The sequence below is a fragment of the Poeciliopsis prolifica genome, unplaced genomic scaffold (assembly GCF_027474105.1).
Source record: "Poeciliopsis prolifica strain line A6 unplaced genomic scaffold, Auburn_PproV2 SCAFFOLD021, whole genome shotgun sequence".
NCBI classification, from domain to species: Eukaryota; Metazoa; Chordata; class Actinopteri; order Cyprinodontiformes; family Poeciliidae; genus Poeciliopsis; species Poeciliopsis prolifica.
Window position 1 is genome coordinate 1,937,501 of NW_026562396.1, and position 20,998 is coordinate 1,958,498.

At 35.0% G+C, this 20,998-nt stretch overlaps 1 protein-coding gene across 1 annotated transcript in view; it reads left to right on the forward strand.

Annotated features, from left to right (window-relative positions):
* Window positions 1-20,998, forward strand: part of gpc6a (glypican 6a) — a 139,702-nt gene that overhangs the window by 105,797 nt on the left and 12,907 nt on the right. The window lies entirely within an intron of this gene.

Sequence of the window (20,998 nt, forward strand, 5' to 3'; positions counted from 1 at the left end):
GAAAATTATTTTTATTAAATGTGCAAATGACAGAGCAAAACTATTTTTCTATGAAAACTCTACTTATTATGATCTACTACAAAATCATAATCCTGATTTATGGAGAAAAGTAAAACTTACAAGAAATAATGGTCTTCCTGCCACTGTCTATTAAATCATCATCTCCAATAATAATCCATCATGATTTAACAAGGGAACTTAATGAGGGAACCGGTTCAATGACTAATATATAAAATTAATGTTTGAAAATTAGAAGTCTTCGGCACAAAGACTAGACAGATGTGTTTCAAAGGAACACATTTAATTATCTTAACACTTAGTTTGACTTAAACAACAGAAGATGAAAAAGATTCCTGTTATCGCATTAAATAATAATAATAACAATAATAATAATAATAATATATAAAATGTTCAGACTTTGAAATCAATTAAGACTGGACACTAAAATACTGCGTATCAAGCACCAAGTGGCTTTTTGCCACTTAGGCAGATACTCAAAGAAACTACTGAAAGGACAAAATCAGATACAATCATGTTAACAGCAGGATGAACAATGTAACAAGCAATTGCCTGCATGACATTAGCATTTTGCTAATGTCGTGCATTAGCAAAATGCATGACATTTTGCTAATGCAAAATGGTGCCTTATTAAAACCTCAAAGGGGACAAACTGAGCACAAACTAAGCGCTTTTTTTTCAGAAAGCGCTGCTACTTGACAATGCTGATTAGTTGGTCTGGAAACTGAAGTAAAATAACTTATTTGACACATATTTATGTAATTAGCACTTAGTATTATAGAAATCTTGTTAAAGTTTTAGAATTAATGAATGAAAAAACAAAGTAAAGGACTTAGCAGTGTAAACTTGTAACTGAGGGGATTTTTCTACAAGCAAAACTTCAAACCAGTAAGTTTCCATAGACCAGACATCTGCAACCTACACTTCTGAAATAATAACAAAAAACATTTTTTAATTATAACAAATGTAGATTTTAGCAGCTTTCCTTATAATAATTGCATTGAATTTCCACAACACTAAAATGACACTAAAAGTACCAGTAGAAATATTTTAGATATATTTTTTCTTCTCATTCGGTTGGAAACTTTATTCTTTTAGTGCATCACAAATAACATCTCAGAAAATTTTATGTTTCCTTAATTATAAAACCTAAACAGATACAGGAAGCAATCATTTCTCATCGAGTGTGTGGGCTTCGTACAGACAAGGGGCTGGATTTTATGAGCCTACATCTGTGTGTTACTGATGATAATAAATCCAGATTTACCTTGTTTCAGAGTGATGGCCAGATCAGGGTAAGACATAATGGACTCATCAAGTCCCTACCGACTCATCAAGGCGGTAGGGACAATAATATTATCTGTAGTGACTGTAGTTGAATATATCTAGGGTCAGAAACTTCATGTGTCCAAAGAATAAGGTCAGCAGCAAACCAGCTGTTTTGATAAGTCCCAAAAACATATCAAAACAATATTTCAGTGAATTCATGTTGTTTAAAAGCAAAAGACAATCCAAGAAATTGTTAATTTTTTTTTGGAACAATAATAAATTAATATTAGTTTTTTGAGTCTGGAGTCGTAGTACTGATGCTAATCATCAGAGAGCAATTGATTATTTATTAAAGGTTAGCTTTAGTCTTGTGGCATCATCATTGTAGATATACTACTGGTTATTTTTTGTTGAACAATATACTAAACATGCGGCTATGCATAGATGCATGTTTAAAACATGTTTATTTTGTTCTCTCTTTGTGTGTCTACAACAGCATGTCTTCATGGAGGACATGCCAGGTTTTTACTTTCATCAATACTCTGCTTAGTTGTCTAACAATGTGATTTGTAGTTTATTTTTGTTTATTTTGTTAAGCTATAAGAGTTGACACTGGTAGTAACATTTTTTATTAGTAGAAACTGTTCTTTAAATGCCATTCACACGAGTATATAAATTAGCAATGTGTAGTACAGGAATTAAACAAGCAATAATTTAAAATATGAAGTGGGAATTGTGTGATCAAACCCCCTAACTGCTAATTGATAGATGACAGCTCATACTCCCAGTATGCAATTTTAAATGTTTTAATTTTTTTATAGCATACATAATGCATTTTGTGTTCAGTGTTCAAATGATTTTCATAGCAGAAGAACTTTACTGGAGTTACATTTTGTATTGGCTTCATTTACTCAACCTGTAAGGAAAAGGTGTGTGATTGAACGATTCTGACTGACATTTATTTCTCTGTGACTTAGTCATGCTGTTGACAGAACATTATCGTTAGTTTCTCCATTATACAAGTGCTCCCTGAAAAGAATTTTAATGGATAACCTAAATAGATTCAATCATCGATTTGTTTGACCATTTTCTAAATATTTTAGACCTTCTTAATGGATTGTTTGTCGTTAAGTACGTTGAAATGGGGATGTAGTTGGAAAGAAAGCAAATTAGTCATTAGCAGCGGCCAGGCCTTTTTCCACACTCCATTTAACTTTGTTTTTGCAGAGGGCCAGGACCGGGAAATGATCTACCAAAAAAAAAAAAAAAAAAAAAAAACATGAAAGGAGGAGATATTTTTCTCAGAGTGACAAAAATGGTTAAATAAATGATCAGTGACTCTAATTGCAGAAAATAATTTAATGTTGCGACACACCATTTAGCTATAGTTTAGTGTGCTGGGGATTTGTTTTTGTAAAAACAAAATAGTGTGAGTGCTCCGGAGATATGAGAATAATGCATATGAAAGAATGAGAAGTGATCATGAGAGCTGATCATACTCACCCTCTGAATTACATATTACATATGGCACTGGTCCCATATGTAATTCTTTTTAGGCCTGGGTCACTAGTTATAGAAAAAAAAATTTCTTTGTTACAATAGCTGACATAAGTGTCAAATAAGATTAGTGGTAACACAACCAAAACTGCAGAATCTATGAGCCATGTTCCAACATGGATTCAGTTATAATTTTAATGAAATTGTGGTATATAATGCAAAACTTTTTTGTGTACTCTGTCTTTTTAATGGTTTAAGCAGATGAGTGAGGGGGAAAGAACAAATGTTGAAAACAGCCAGTCACATTGACATGCTAATTTGCTATACTTGGCATGCTGGGCTGATGTTTTAACAGCAGTAACAACCATGGGGCATCCATGCTGTTGAGATTTCCTAAACTGTTTTCCCAATTGTGTAAACAAAGATTTTCCAAAAGATTTTTTTTTTTTTTTTTTTTTTGTAGTTTGGCTTCTTTAAGAAAGCAACACTACAATGGCAGACACAAAGGAAATAAACAGCTTTGCATTTCTAGGGTGTTAGTGTGTAAATGATCAGACATTTAGCAGTTTGTTAAATTATCGAAAACCTTACTACAAACAGAAAAATATGCGATAAAAATGCCACAATGTTGTTTGTTAAACACAGACAAAGCCAGTATGAAGCAGGCAGTTTTAAATGTCTTTGTTAGTTATAGCTATTTTTAGTGGAAAAAAAAATCTACTTTTTCAATTGTGTTCATGAAGTGTGCCAAGATAAATATGTATTGTAAAATCGTAAAGAGGTGGAGGATCACCTGCAGGTCATCATCATTTCAATAAATTATTTAAACACCTTATTATATGCCTGTAGAAGTGGGTTCATTGTAATGTAATGGTCAGAGCTGGTTTGTCTAGTATCCTTTATGGCTAAATAGAGGGCAATGAAGTGATCTATCGAGGGATAATTTGGTGTGTCAAAAGAGATACATTTGTGACAGTGATTAGTGTGCAATCAGCCATCCTTACTTGTCATAAAAATTTTATTTGAATGACCATCAATTAAAGTATTGAATCTGAAACGGTAGAGGAAAGGGCAATGTTCTCAATCCATTACATTCTATGCCAGTTTCTATCTTTTATTCATCATTATGCCACATTTTAATACTTTGATCTCATAAGATTTAAGCTTCATGGTTTGAGAGTTTCTATTCTCAGCATTGAACAATTTTCTGCCTGTATTCTTCTTTTAAAGCCCTCTTTAGAGCTCAGATACTTTTATCTTTGTTCGTTCATCAATGCACACAATAAGTATTGCATCACAGAAAATTCATGAAGCAGTAAAAAACATCATGAGTGTGGGTGCTACAGATTCTAAGGTTCCAGCTTCTCTCAAAAACAAAACTGAGAAAAAAAGGGAACTTGGAAAGAAGAAGAACTTGCTTGTAATCTGTCAGTAAGCCACTAAAGAAAAAAAAATGGAGCTAGACACCTGTTGTGGTGGGCAGCTGCTTGGGGAAATATGCACAGAATGATGCATCCTGCGGGAGATATGCTGCTAAAATATAAAATTGTGGTAATGTCTTGTTAGTAATTTCCGGCTTCTCTGCTTGGTTTATGTGTGAGCTCTTCCAGGCCTTTGCTCCGTGTTGTGAGATCTCGACCATGAGACAATAGTGCTGCATGATTTTAGCTGACAAATCAATGTTTTTTTTTCTTTTTTCTTTCTCCTTTTGACAACGTTTGGTGCACGTGATGCACATCTGAAAGACACATTTGATATCATCTACACTTAAATGTGCCTTAAATCAAAATCAATATAATTTTACTTCAAAAAGTATGTATCCAGTGAGGGGTGTGGAAGCTCCATTAAAACACCATTGCAATATTTAGTAATGATGCCATCAGGAAAGAGATAAATTTCTGAGAAAATATATTCTCAGAAAGAAAGGTATTTTGTATGCAAAATGTGAGTACTAACTCCAGAATAAAAGAAAACCTTGTGACAATGCTGACTGAGATTAGTAAATGACCAGTCACATTTACAAAACTGGACCACCCTTCACATTAGGAGGGACAAAGAAAATGACTTAAGAGACTAATATTGTTATTTCAAGTTCTAAAATATTGTGTCATTGCAGGAGCAATTTTTAGTTAGGTGGTTTGTGGGTGTTTGTTAATTGGAGTAAGTGGCCCTCAACCTGAAAAAGTTTACTGTCTGGAAAAATGGGCCAAAATTTCAGCAAACTATTGCGAGAAATTTTACATATAAAATTCAGACTTTAACCCTTATCTCATTTGCCATTTAGCAAATGAAAATAATTTTGGTCATCCTAAAGTTTGGACTGATTTAATATAAGAATAAGGGAAAATATTATTTAGTTTTTGTACAGGGTGTGTAAACAGTTGATTTCTAAATATATCCAATCAGAGTAATACTTAGAAAGTTTTAAACAACTGAAACTCTGACAAATTATCCTGAAAAATGACCCATGTTTATCAGGTCATGGTGTGGAAAAGTTAATCTTATCTTTAATCTGAACAAAATACCAGAGAGGATTGCAGATTTCAAAAGAAACACCGAGGTCAAACATAATTTATATCATTGGAGAAGAAATGGAGCAATATAAATACTTTAGTGTTCTCCTCAACAACAGACTGGAATGGAGAAGCAAAGATGAAGCCCTCTACTACAAGGGACAGATGAGGATTTTATTCTATAAGAGGAAGCTTATGTCTTTTAGTGTTTGCAGTAAGATGCTGCATATCTTCTGGAAGACTGTTGTGGAGACTGCCATTTCTACTTCCATCATCTGTCGGGGAAGCAGCAAGAGAGCCAGTGACTAAAGAAGGCTAAACGACCTGATAAAGAAAGCTGCTTCTGTTCTGGGGAATACAGTGGAAACTTGGGAGATTATGGTGCAAAGAAGGATTCTTTATAAAATCAAGAAAATGGTAGATAACTACAAGACAATCAGGAACATGACACATGACTCGGTCAAAGTGTCTTCAGTAAGAGGCTTCTTCATACTCTCTGTAATTCAGGCTGCTAACGATCATCGTTTCTGCCCAGAGCCAGTATCTACAGTGGTGTGAAAAAGTGTTTGTCTTCTTCCTGATTTACTATTTTTGGCCATGTTTGAAAAGATGACTAGGGCAAAATTGCTCCTCGGTGCTATGAACGATTCAGTCCAAGCTATTGCAAACACTTGATTGCAATAGCTTGCAACAACTTGCAAGTTGTTGCTTTTTGTCATAAAGTGGAGTGAGTGTTGAGGCAGGACGCTGTAGACCCAGGTTGGAATCAATGATGGTGGTTTGATAACAAAGAATGCACAAATAATCCAAAAGTCCAGGTAGCACAGCTGAGCGGAAAGGCCAAGGCTCAACATGGTAGCAACTGGTAACAAAAACTAAGATGCGACAGAAACAGGACAGCGCAGACAGACTGGTACGACAAATTCGATAAGGACCCGACAAAGACACAGGTGACATGAAATACACAAAGGGTAATCAGGGAACAAAACACACCTGGGAATAATCAAGGGGAAGACAGGACAACACATTGACTCAAAAGACACAGAAACCTAAAATAAACACGCAGGAAAACTCAAGTCATCACACTTTTAAGGGTTGTCCAACAAGTTATTAGGTTTAGGAGGCAATCACCTCTTAATTTTTTTTTCCCTTAATAATAAACACCTTCACTTAAAAAGCGCTCTTTATGTCTGTGTTGTATTTGCCTGATATTTAAATTTGTTTTGGTGTTCTGAAATACTGGATTGTGACAAACGTAAAAAAGTAGGTAATCGAAAATGGACCAAACAGTTTTTTCTCACCACTGCACAACCACACTTTGAAGACTCCTGAATAATATTAGTTACAACATTTAACTTTCCTTTGGGATCAACAAAGGGTTGAATTTGAATCTTGTCACCACATTAGGGTGATAAGGGGGAGTAGTTCTTAAAAAGAGTACATATTTTAGGCATTTGTCTGGTTCTAATGAAATTTAAACTTTATTCCACTTTAAGTTGAAAATATATTTTTCTCCTTTAATGTTAACTAAGCTAATTTCCCATCTCTAGCTAAATTTAGATCTGACCAGACCTCAAAACCGGGTTACTTTATCCTCTAAACAGCTTGACTTCAGAAGCTGCCAAAAAGCCCAGCATGAACTGGAATCTGCCTCAGCTTCAGCCTCTCTGTTCTTTATCAGGCTGTTTAGCACTCTGCTGTTTTGCATGAAATGGTGTGGTTATCACATTGCTGAAGGTAGAAGGTGTTTACCCTAATTTAACTCTTTAGAACATTGTTTGTTAAGCTCCCCAGTTAGGTAAGGCAAGCTGAAATAGACTATTTAAGAAAATCCTATTTAGCACATTATTCAAAGCAGTAAATCTCAAAATGCAGTCACATTGTGCTTATAGTAAGCTAACCCAACAGCTTGGAACATAATAGTAAAGTGACCATTCATGTCTCTCCCCTTTGGAGATTTTGCCACTTTTTAAAACCAGCCTTAGCCGTGCTTATGCAATTCAAATCCCCCATTTCAGACACTGGTTCAATCCGCAGTTGTGTTTGCTGGCACACTGCTGATGTCAACGTGACCTAGAAACTGTGGGACTTGCCATTTCATATTCTATTGAAATTTAAACAATCCAAAAATCTATACTAGAATAATTTCACAAGGTTGCATGTTTTGAGGAAATTGTTAGCTACTGAGCTCTGAGCAAGTATTTGTTCCTTACAGTTTTATCTTTTCTTTTGCTTTTGCTTGTCACATCTATTGTTTTTAATCACAAAAAATAATGTCAGACAAAAAAATCACCTGTGAAATAAATTATTGTTTTATTCTTTGGAATAAAACAATGATTGAGAACAATCTGGTCCTATATAAAAAGCAAAAGCCCCTTAAATCAAACAATTGACTACCAGCTTTAGCCAGTGCAGTACAGCCAGACATCAAGCTTTTGGGATTTTTGGTTGTTCTTTCTATCCCCGTAAATGAATCCTGGCCCATCATCCCCAGACACCACGCTTCCCTGCAACATCCTTAAGGGAGTGTTGGAAGATCTCAAAGTATTTCAATGTCAGATGGGATATTTTTCCCTCCAACAAGTTGTGGGTCCTCCTGAGAGTCTCCTGCCAGTGGTCTGTGCCTCCCAGTGGAAAACCTACAATTGGAGGTGGTTATGGGCATCTTTTTCAGATGCCCAACCTATTTAAACTTACTCCTTTTGATGGAGAGAAGCAGTGGCTGTACTTTGAGCTTTTCTTGGATGATGGAACTCCTCACCCTTTTTCAAAGGCTGAGTCAAGCCATCCTCTGGAGGAAGCTCGTCTCTTGTCCACGACCTCATTCTGAGATACGTATCTCATGGTTATATGTGACCACATGGTCAAGGTGTAAAAGAACGGGTAAATTGAGTACTGTACTGGCAGTCAGCACTGTGATGCTTGGGCTTTGGGCAGCTTTCCCTGCCTATCTAGCTTTCTGTTGCTCATGGCTGGTGAGGGCATATTTGGGTCTGGGTCCCTAGGTGGCTTGTGGCCAGCACCTAGTTGGGTGGCTGCCTGTGTGTCATGTGGGGTGTGCTTTCCTAGTGTTCCTAGCATGATGGCTGGGGCTTGATGGACTGTATGGGTGTGGTAATATAAGGTATAAGATTTGAAGGGTTGATTAAAGGATTTAAGCTATGCCCATGTGAACTGTCAGTGTTTGGAAGCTGGGTGCACTTGCTAGGACCGGGTTCCTGGTGAGTCTCTGGGTCCTGGGCTTTTGGGAAGCTGATCACATGAGAATGCTTGCTAGTGACTGTGTGCTTATCACCTCCTCACTAGCATGCACCACACATCAACGGTATCTTGAGATGTGGAATGATGGACCTTGCAGGTATACCGTATAACTGCCCTTGGGTGATATCTTGTATCTGTCTGACTAGCATTTCTTAGCCGAGGTTACGTGTCCTTTGGTTCTTTTGGGTGATGTGTGTTACATGACTTTCTACATTTTTGTCTCTAATAACTGTGTACTTCCAAAGTAACAGACTCACATACACCCACTCAGCACAAACACATTTATTTCTACATTTACTCTCACCCACCTACCCACACATGCCTGAGTACTGGCACACAAATAATCAAAATGGTTGAAGGTCATACAAACAGAGGATACTGTTATAACAATGTGGGCAGTTTACTTTGATGCTAGATGCGGTCTTGAGTTAATAAAGGCAACCACAAATTAGGATTTCATCTTCAGATAATCATTTTGCAGAGCAAAACTTCCCAGGCACACGTAGAAAACCAGCTTCTCCATATGGAATGAGTTAAATAATGCTTCAGGTTTTTATACTGCTTCATGTTGCCAGACAATTAAAGGGAATTATTTATATGACAGGTTTTGCACTAATCGGAGCCAGGTGAGGCTTGTGAAATTAACATTTGGTTGATCAATGTTAAACCATGTTTTCATAAGGGCTGCAGTCATTTTTTGCCTTGGTTTGTGTTGTTTTGATTAATGTCCCACCCCGACCCTCCATCAGTGAAAGTATAATTTGAAAACTCAGTTTTGTAGATCTCTTTCTATGGTATTTATTCAAGTTTTCTTTGTCTGATGTTAAAACTTGCTAAAATATATAAATCATCTACAGACTAATACAGTCTCTGTTTCACATGCTGTGTCACTCATTGAGGGTGGATTAGACATGAAGCTAACAAAGTCTTGTAGTGAATGAAATTGCTTTTCATTCTGTTCTTTTGATACCGATGTCCTTGCTAAGGTCAGTCGATACTTGTCCCATTGAAATCATTTGCTTCTGAGTTCAGCATTCATGAAGTAAATGAATGGTGTGCAGCTTTTCACCTGTCAGATAAATTCCTGACACATCATTGTGGTACATTTTTAATCATGTTAAAAGTTGTGCTTTAAGAAGTCAAAACAAAACCCATTAGCACCATTAACTTACTTTATTAATTAAAGTTGGTTTAGTAACTTTACCTCCAGAGGAGCATCTGTTTGTGAACTTTTTTTCCACTCCTAAATGCTATGTTTACCCTTGGGATGGGACACAGAACCAGCTATGTATGAAACGTCCATCTGTGCTTACATTAGGCAGGACACGGTTTGTTTAGCATGAATGTGTAGTTCTAAAACTGCTCTGTGTTTGTCTCCTTTGAGAGTTTCTTCTTACTCTATAACAACAGAAACCAGGTTTTCTTCAGTTTCTATCATGTAGTTTTTAACTGAAAGATTTTCAGACAATGCGGTGTGAAAAATTTACCTAGAAAATTTACCCGATTTTATAGGATCTTGTCGGAATGGTTGTTTTATAGCATGCAGACATTTTGACATGTGTTTTTAAAATTAAGTACAGAATTGTATCTATTATCATTAAATTACTACAAAGAGAAGAACTAGAAAGTTTTTATATTATTTGATATATAACATAACTTACTGTGTCCACTTCAACCGGACCGAGGCCTGGGTTTTTAGGCGGATCAGAGTTTGGTTTTTAAGTCCGTTTTTTGAATTCAAATTTGCATTCAGTCTGAGTTTTTGGGAAAAGTTCCCAAAAACTCAGACTTTCTGGACAAACGGATTAGAGTCTGATTCAGGACTCTAATCCTGGATTGGTCTGAATACACCCTGAGTCTAAAGAAATGCTGAAAATAAGTAACCCCAGACCAGCAAGTGGTGTCATATTTTTGTTTAGCACTTGTACACTTCTTTGTTGTAAGAACCCTGGTGTGTTAGGTTTGAACATGCTGAGGCAGGCAGAAATTTTGTTGAAGACTTGCTTGGAAACAATGTTCTTCTTTAATTTTGTCTCAGTGATGTGTTCCACAAATACGGGTTTATCACTCATGGTGTTGTCCCCAGTTAGTGCTTAAAATGTGCAACTTAATATTTGCGATTCTGTTTGTGTCTCCAAAGCAAAAATAATTACAGTGACAGTGACAACATGTGCACACAAAAACACAACGTTGTAGAAAACTTGAAGGTTATTTGGAGAGCTGTTGTTACGAAGACACATTGTGAACAGCATGCTAAGTATACCTGCTCCCTGTTGCTAGAAGTAACAGATGTGTAGAGCATTTAATTATAGGTACAGAGCTTGTGCTAATTGTGTAATTAAGTGACAATGTGATTATGAAAAAACAGTGAACATTTTTTATTACATACAGGGAAATGATTTGTGTATTTCTACTTAGTTATGTGTTATTACACTGGTTTTATCGATACTTTTAGGTAGGACTTATCACAAGAAAATTTAACTCAAATGAACTAATGCAAACCATTATACCTAACTACATATGACAATACTGACCTTGTTTGCTTCTCAATGTATTTTATGCAGACCAAATGCCCTTTTCCTTCTGTATTTTTACTTTCTGCCTTTACACACAATGTAATGTAGGCAGCTAGCTGACAAATGGTAAAATTGGCAGTATGACACAAAGTTTTGATGTACCTACCCATCAGTTTCAATCAATTTAAAAAAATCTTCCCCTACTTTTGTTGGTGACTGTTTTCTGGTTGTTGAGCACAGAAGTTGAAATTATTTAACTTAGGAGGACAAATCACCTGACAGAATATTCTTATTTCCTTCACCTAAATGTCTACAGTAGCGAATTGTTCAAGTCTGATAATAACTCTCCTTGTTTTTGACAAATAAACAGATTTCTTTTTATTATTATTATTGCAATGGCACACAAAATATACTGAGGATCATAAATTTCTGGTTAGTAGCACATATGAAGTATTTATGTTAAACTTTTTAATCTGCAGAATGACCTGAGATTATATGGTTGCAGCTAAAAGTGAACAAAGGCCATTTTTCCTTTTGTAAATTCACTTTCTTTTATATCTGTTTAAAATGAACCAAAAGTATTTCTATTAAAAAAAATTACAAAAGTATTCATATCTTTTTAACTTTTTTGACCTTTAGCTGAAGGACATTTTCTTTTAAATTTTGCATAATTTTATGTTTGTCCCTGCCTAAATACATTTGAAATGTAAAAAATAAAAATGTGATGAGTTTTCTGATATATATACTAATAGATAAATATGTCAAACTGGTACATAGGAAAGTGAAGCGTCTGACTCGGACTCCATTTGCATGAACATCAAGAGACTTAAAAAAGAAAAACACAGATCAATTATAATCCATCAATGTACAAAACGTAACTTTATATAAAAAGATATGTATTTCAAAAAAAGTGAGGGTGATTATTTACATACTGAATTACAAGGTTAGTAAAAAGAATGTAATTTTTAATAAAAAAAAGAAAAAACTGTGGAGAAATTAGAGCAAATTTTTCAGTTTGTACATCCTACCATGACTGAACCTTGTTTCCAGGAAGTAGTTTATACTAACCAGAGATATTTTTTTTCCACCTCCACACAACTCAACCACAGCTTTGTGATAAAGTGCCCTTTCTGCAGAAATAAAAATGGCCAGTAATGAGGCAGCTGGGCTTTTCCTTCTGCTATAGCACAAAAGCAGCAGGGCTGGCCTCTCTATTCCATCCTCTTCATTTCTGCAAATCCATCCACAAAACATTTTAATATTTTTAAAGTCATTGCCAGAGAGATCCAGGCTTCTCAGTGTTTAGCGCTATCTCTCTGTAGTTATTACCTTCACCCTTTGTGTGTTTGTCATAGCTAATTAAAAAAATATACTGCCTTCAACTGCTATGATTAGCAGCAGGCCAGTTTTTTTTCTTTCCAGTGCATCTCTTGTGATTCCCATTGATCTGTAAAAGGAAACCATTACATCCAGTAGCATAAAAATGAATTAATTCTTAAAAACATCAACCACTCTAATGTCACAATATACAGTGAAAGGTGTACTTGTTAAGAGAAATGTTTTACTGTTCAAATTAATATTCATAAAGCTACACATCCAGTTTATTTCTATGTGAACTTAGCAACTTAAAACTTCGGGTATATTTTCATGGTTTACTTCTAACTTTAGATTTCTGTCATTTATAAACAGCCTATGAGTGTAGCGTTGTACTCTTTATGAGCTACGAAGAAACTATAAACAAAAATTTTGCCTCTCCAATTTCAGTTGTGTTAAGTGTTTATTGGCCTTTCAGTCCCTTGAGCTCCACCACTAATTGCCAGTATTTTCCAGGAAAAGGCAGCAGAAATAAATAGGCATGTTCTAATGTAATAGCCTTTCCCTTTTAGTCACTAAATTACCTAACACCTCACTCTTATTGCTATTTTCTAGTTGGCATCCCTTATGTTCTTACTGAAATGCATTATTAATTAGGCTGAATGTGGGGGTGTCTGCAAAGGTTTCAAACTGCCTACAACCTAAGCTAAGCTCATAACCTTAAAGACACTTGTAAATTACTTGTTGTAACTGTGTGGATCTATTTATTTGAAAATATTTAATTATAGTTATTACAGAAATACTTATTAGAGAGAATTACAGCCTAGCAAAATATGCCAGCTGCACACGGATTACAAAACCTTCCACTGATGTACAAATTCTACACAATGTCTTCATCAATAAAAAAAATAAAAGGAAATCCTAGTTACATATCTTTCTATTTAAGTCTTTTTCTATAATTTCTTTAAGGAGAGACTATTGACTAGAATGTGGAAAATAAATTATTCCATCCTAACAATAAAGACTAATATTTGAGTAGGAAGGATTCTAATGACAAATGAGAAAACAAAATATAGATTGATTGATTTTGCAATTGAAGAATTTAATAGCATCCTCACTGCATGAACTTCTTGCACAGTTCTTGTTTTTTTTGGACTTCAGATCCTCACTGTTTGACGCTCTGCTTTGCATTGTTTGTTTTAATGTAAAGGTTGCTTTCAGTTCAGTGTGTCTGGTGTTGCATTTCTGCAGTTCTTTATGAATTAATTACAGAGGCGATAAAATGTTAGTTATTTTTGTGCTTTATCTCAAACAATGTGAATGGCATTGTTTTTAAATTAATTAAAAGGACAATATCTTGAAAAAAATATACAGTTTTGAGTTTTATGTACTATTATAATGTTATCCACGCATCAAACATATACCTGAAGTGTTGCTTTGATTCTTTGATGCATGTTGAAGGAATTCTTAAATTGTCCTTGTCAGCCATTCAGTGTCCCAAAACACTTGGTCCAGCAATCCGAGTCAGTTTTTTAACAACTATAGGCAACAGTTTCTTGACTGTGTTGTAAAATGACACCATATGCCTGGAAAACACAACATACATCCCATTTCAGATAGGCATTATGCAATTATGTCCTTATTGATAGAAACAGCAATACCTGCACATAATCCTGATAATCATGCAGTGGCAAAACACTTGACATCCTGAGTGAAATGTTCAAGACACAGATGTCTTCATTTAATATGGTTAGATCACAAGTATCAAGTGTTTAGCTGTAGCTGGTGGGTCTTTGAACTTTGAAAATCCTAATTAAGGTTACTGGACCAATTAACATGCATTACTGGAGATTGCCCTACTTGCTGTGTGCTATAAATGCTCAGATCATCAAATTATTTTTAGAGATTTAACATGGGGGTATTATGTATTTACCAGACACATAATTCCATTTTGTTGTACAATAAAATTGTTATGAAAATCCCTTAAAATCACTCTCTGTCTCTTTAAGTAGCTGTCAAGCTTTCCAACCTTCACCATTCAGCACATAACCTCAACAATGATACCACTTAAAACAATTCTTAGGAGTGTTGGACTGAGAAGTAGTTTGTATGATAAGCTCAGCAGATGTGTACTAATTGCTGCTACTTCTAGTCTGATGGGGACGGTGTGTTTGTGCGTTGGTCTGTGGGGCAGGAACTCGGCAGGGAATTGAAGCTACAAGGTGGAGCTTTGGGTGTGAGTATGCAGATATTCCTAATTGGTTACCACAGAATATTCAAGGACTTCTCTAACATGCATGAAAGAAGCAAAGCAAAACTCTTGGAATGACTTTGATGATGAAATAAAATTCTAACATGATATAAACCTCTAAAAAAATCAATGTTGCCCCACTCTTTAGCCCTGTGTAAAGAGTGGGGCTTCACACTAGCAGACGGCACAATCTAAAGATGCAAATGTGACTGACGGTTCAGACATCTTTCCTGTAAATTAGAGATTATCGCGTTTGTCTCTTTCAAAAGGCAATAACATATGGAAACTTTTAGCATTTGGAACAGTCTGCTGCCAACTGACTCCACTTAAGTAGGAATAATGTGTTGGCCATCTGGCTTTATTTAGACCAGATTGGAATCAGCTGTTAGTCTAAATGTCCTATAAATATAAATAATATACCTCATTTTTATTTGACTGAATAATGCAAATTGCACACACATTAGTTATGATGATGCTCTAATAGTTTGTATGTTATGGAGAGTTAACAACATAAATCCAAACATAAAAATCAGTTAACTACACAGGTCATTCTTGGGTGCTTAACAATAGAGAGATACTAAAGATTTATCTTTGATATAGTGACTAAAAGTGATAAATTTGTTGCTTTTTGTGGGATGTTTATTGCCACTTGATATTCAGTGAGTCGTACAGCAATCTAAACAACTGCTGTTATTTGAAAATGAGCTTCGTAAATAAAACTATCTTGACCTCGAAGAAATAAAAGTTGGACAATAAACCTGAAAAGCGTAAGATGACTCATTGGGGATTTTGTCAGAGTCTTCCTCCAGCAGACCTGTTGATAATTATAAAAGTTGCTTTGAGATGTCAGTACTGAGCATTCAGAGAACAAGTTCATGACCATCATATTGCAGAGCTTCTGCTGCAGTGCAGATACGGCGAAAGCAGTAAATGTTTAGCTAGAAAATGTCTGATCTCGACACTCATCATTTTGCACCTAGTGTGGTGTGTCTCTGTGGGACGCGTGTCCATTCCTTTTTATTGATAGAGCGCTGTGCCTTGCAATATCCAAACACACTTCAAGCTATGTTGTTTCTACACATAATGTCCAAAATAAAATTACACTGTATATGTCTGTATGTTTAAATTTTCCACAGAATTTTTCTTCTTTTACACATTCTGTATAAAATCATTCTGCTTGCCGACTCATGGATGTCAGATTCAGCTGTGTCAGTTTCACATTAAAAGCCGAAGCAAAATCTCCTGTTAAATCTTCACCCGATCCATATGTTGTTGTCACTGCCAGGTTGCTTTGGGCCATGATGAGTCAGAGCCACACCACTGTGTTAAAACTAACCAGCTTTGGTTCCTGTGTAATAGGATTATCACATCAAATGTGAGGGCAGCCTCCTGCAGTGGCATCCTATTATTACAGGCCCTTTCATGTCCTGCTAAGACCTGAGGCTTCAGTGTATAGGAGACTCTTTAAAAATATAAAACATAACTAGGACATCATGATGTTTCTTCGTGCATGTTGCTCTGCATGTTCACTTGAACCAGGTATGTATAGGTTTGTATGTGTGATCAGGATTGTTTAGACGATTGATAGCGCCTATATGTAAAAATCAGGCTATTTTTTTTATTTAATTTTTTTATCATTATTAATAAATTACTCTCTCTTGGCTGTTAGGATCGATTTAGAGGTTGTGCCATTTCACTTTATAACCGGAGATACCATAAACTGCAACAAGGTCCAGATGTATAAAATTCTTATTCACAATAGTAAACCCAGCCTATTTTGAATTAAAAGCTCTCGATCACCTTTTCTGTATCTATGATGACTTTTTATGTAAAGATTTCTTACATCTAAACAAAATATATTTTTCCAAAAAATAAATATTTTTTGACGGTTTGTTTTTTTTCCTGTGATAAGAAGTCATTTTAAGAAATTAGGAATAAAAATGGTCATAAAAATATACAAATTCACATATAATTTAATTTACTGACTGAAAAAATTTTTTCTATTCACTCATAGATTAGCCCTCCCGCTGTCTTAGGGGTCATTTCGAGCCGGTGGCTTTTTTATTCCGGCAGCGTCGCACTGACCCCATGTGCGTTTTTACAAGCTTCTTTGTGTGTAGTTTTGGGAATTGACAGTCTGACTGGACAACCCCCCTCCTGCTTCCCCGCTGTCTGGCTGTGACATTTGCTGCGCTGCTGCTGAGTGTCACGCTAAGACTGTGGATGGGTTAAATCTCCTACACTTCTAACAATGAAGGTCTTTTATTCTGTTTTTGAAATCAAATAAAATGTCCAATTAGACATTTTGTCCCTGTCTCAATACTCTAACTTTGTAAGTGCAGATATGTCCAACGATATTGCCGCAGTTCCTGATGAACGTCACAGGTCCTGGTTTGCTTTGCACAAGAGAGTATGTTTCTGAGGATAGAGATCGGATATTTCATTATGGTGTCATGCTGTGACAGAAATAAATCATTTGCAACTCGTTTGTCAAGCAAATAAAAAGGCATCCTATTGCAAACACAAGGTAGATGATTACCATAAAAATTGGGTCTGTTTATAAATCTCTATTACTGTTCCCTAAGCATGAATGAAGTTATGAGTTTTCTGTTATTATGTTTCAACATTTCAAACAGCTTCTGTAGTGAATGAAAACAGCACAGGTTATCTCACACACTATTGACTGGTTTGTAAAATCAAATATATATATAACCTACAATTAACTGAAAGGTTCAGAATAAATGCATAATTGTTTATGGTATTTCTTCCTGCTCCTCCTAGCTAAACCATGAGTTCAATGTGATTGTGGCACAAGTTTTAGGTATAGGGCCAATTACTTTTTCACAAAGAGTCAGAATGGTTTGAAAGTGTTTTTCCTCTAATAAGTGAAGGTGTCGTGAGACTTTCTTTCTCTGATAAAAAAAAAGTTTTATATTTTGAGTTATAGAAGCGTGCAAAGAAAAAAAAACATATTTAAAGGTAAAAATACTTTTTAAAGCACTATAGAAAGTGCAGTGTAAAATAACCTCACATCTTACCTTGACAAAAATATCTTTATTAAAGAAGGGATTAAAAAATCCTTTGAGATTCTGTAAAATAAAAACCTTTGAGGGAAAAATTGTGTTAACTGAAAGCTATAAATGAAAAAAATGGAAATTAGGAGAATAAAAACTTGCTATGGCATAATTTGACAAATTAATCAGTGAAACAATGGGATTACTGGTGTGCAACAACACTCTGAAGAAGCAAATACTGAGAAATACAGAATAAAAAATCAGAGAAAAAACAAACAGAGGAGGCTCTTAAGCCTTTGTAAGTATTTAAGAAGAAATATCACTTAATATACAGAAACCTTATTGAAATGCTGGAGGCATCTTTGGTCACAATATCTTTTAATTCATGAACAACAGCTTGCTTTTCACCCTATTGTAGAGCTTTCTGTCGAGCAGACTGTGTTCAGTGGGTGGAGTTGTTTCTCACTCTTACTCTGACCTCTCTTCCTGGGGACCATGCCAGCAATCCTTCGAATCTCTCCAACATGGCAACTGTTTAGTGTAATCTAATGACTCCGAAAACCAGAACCAAACCATTTTTTACATCACAATGCCTTCATATTCTGTCAATTCTTAGTGAGACCAATAATTAGAAGATTATTCCAAATACATTTGAGCATTTGGACTATTTTAATCAATTTACATTCTGTGTTTTTTCTTTAATTGTGTTTAATTCAATTTCAGCAAAGTTCATTTATGTAGCAGAAATTCACAATAAATATAATCTAACAGCACTTTACAAAAACAGAAATTTATTCAATCATATAAACAAATTCATGGACTCTTGTTTGATCGTAGTTATCTTACAAACAGTTTAATAATGAAATTGCTTTAAAAGCTTTTCTGTAAAAAGAAATCCAACCAACTGAATCAAGTCAGTGACCTACAGCAATCCCTCCTCCTGAACAAGTAGCAACAATGTATTCTCTAAAGTAAATGTGTTAAGTGGTTGATCAGTGTTGTGCATGAAAAGCCTATATAAGTTCAAAGGTTATCTCACTAAATGTGCACAGTGAGATATCCAGTACAACACATAGGATTCTGAGCTAAATCCAGATTTCAGCAGTAATTAGTTCATGTTCTTTCCTCCCGTTTATATTCAAGTTGATAAACATAATTATCAGTTATTTTTATCATTTGGGTGTCTTTACGTTGATTTCATACTATCTATTTATATTTACTTGTTTTCCTCATATTCTGGGTTCACTTGTCTGAAAAGTTCCAGATATTACTGCATGCATCGCTGCACAATGTATGAGGTATTTTGGGCCTTTGAAAGCAGTTCTAACACTTGCTAAGCAGTTAGTGTTGTGGTTTGTTTAAAATAAAGAAATTATCCAAATGATATAGAGATTGTGTGATAGATCCACAAGAAGCTCATGGCTGATGGCAAGCAGGGATATGGCCATAAATTTACACTTTGTGTCCAAATGACTTAAGAGTAAAAACAAATTTGTATTTGCTATTGAAGGTAACAATAGTATTTCCAAATAGTAATTTGGCTTCTCATTCTGCCTTTGGAGTTATGACTTCTTCCTCTCCCAGTGACCTTTCAGCTCATGTCTGTACATGACCAGCTTTACTGAGAATAAAGATACTTTCTTATCATAGTGAGCTAACATGTCACAGGGTATTTTGCTTTTTTACTGGCGTTGATTTGCCCACAAGATTTAATTGAATTCAGTTTTTACATAGTGCTAATTCTCAACAGATATTGTTTAAGGCGCTTTACCAAAAACGAGTTAACTTAATATGATTTTACAGACAAATTTAAAGCCAAACATTCATTCCAATTTGATTTTTATCTAAGGAGATGTTAGATTTGCAGCGATCCTTCACGTTGAACATGTGTACAAAGGAAATCCCCCAGTGAAACCTAGCTGAGCGGTCATCTGCTGTCACCAACTGGGAGTTTGAAAAAAGAGAGCATATGCAGAAATAATAAAAATGCATAATCACTGATCCAAGAATATTTTCTATGTTAAAGAAAAAGTGGACTGTTATTGACAGACATAGATTTTTTAGCGGAGAGCTAAACAGTTACAATAACACTTACAGTGCAGCCAATTACTTTATCTAGCAGAAAAATAAAATTAAACACTGAAAACGCTGTCTGGACTGCTAGGTCAGAGCTTTATGGAGTTGTTAGTTTCTTCAAGCAACTAACTACATAAGCAAAACAGCATAAGTCTTAAAATAGACTGAGTCAGTATTCACACTAATTTATTTCTCAAGATGTTATGAATTACAAATCCAAAATATCAGTCCAGCTCTTGCAAATGTTTTGGTATACAAAATATATTTAATTTTAAAAAGTAGTTATGTAGCTTGTATATGCTTCTAAAAACAAAATCAGAGGAGGCATTTAGTCTCCTCGTATATGGATTTACTGAATCAACCGCAGGCATGCAGCTGTATCCAAGAGAAAACAATGTTGCTGCTGAGTGGGTTATTACCTCAGGGTTCACAGAGATAAACCAATAGCTGCTGTTTTCTCATATTGCTGAGAAATCGGTCAGTCTACCACCCTGAACTAAATGTTACACTCTTGGAGTCCATTTGGAATCGATGACTTTTCTTACTAATGCTTTTTTTTTAGATTGCTTAAATACATATCAATTGAAAATGCCATGTTTTCACTATTTGTAGTATGTACTACAAATAGTGAATACTATTGTATTTGCTTATTTATGTTTGTAAATAAGCAAACATACATTATAGTTATAAAATTGTGGATTTGCAAAAAATGAGGTGCCAACACTCGCTAACCTAATTTACTTTCTCTTATTAATGTAGCACCCTTTGAAATAAGTATTAAATGTGAATGCTACATAAAAATACTAAAACATTTAATGAAAACCTTGTTACATAGTGTTAACTATAGATAGGACATTCATTACCCAACAATATCTTTGTTTCTCACAAAATTGTTTTTTTTTTTTTTTTTTTTTTTTTGCATTTGGATGCTAATATTGGGCAGAAGACCTTAAAACTATTAAAATTACTATTTTTTTTTTTGATAGTTCTGAAAGAAGCCATCAACATGCAAAGTAAGAAAATCCTCATCACTGTTTATAATTATGGCTTCCTAAAACACTTGAAGAAAATTATACGTCTGATTATAATCCTTTTAAGCCTATTTGGGATTATTTCTTATCTGTAACAGCAGATGGCCTGGCTAACATCCCAACTTAAGTCCTGTATGTGTGTTTTGTCTTGTTTAAATGTACCTTTCTTGATGGTCACAAAAATTTAAAGATGTGTCTAATTCGATAAAAATATTAAAAATTACTGTTGTTGTGTTAT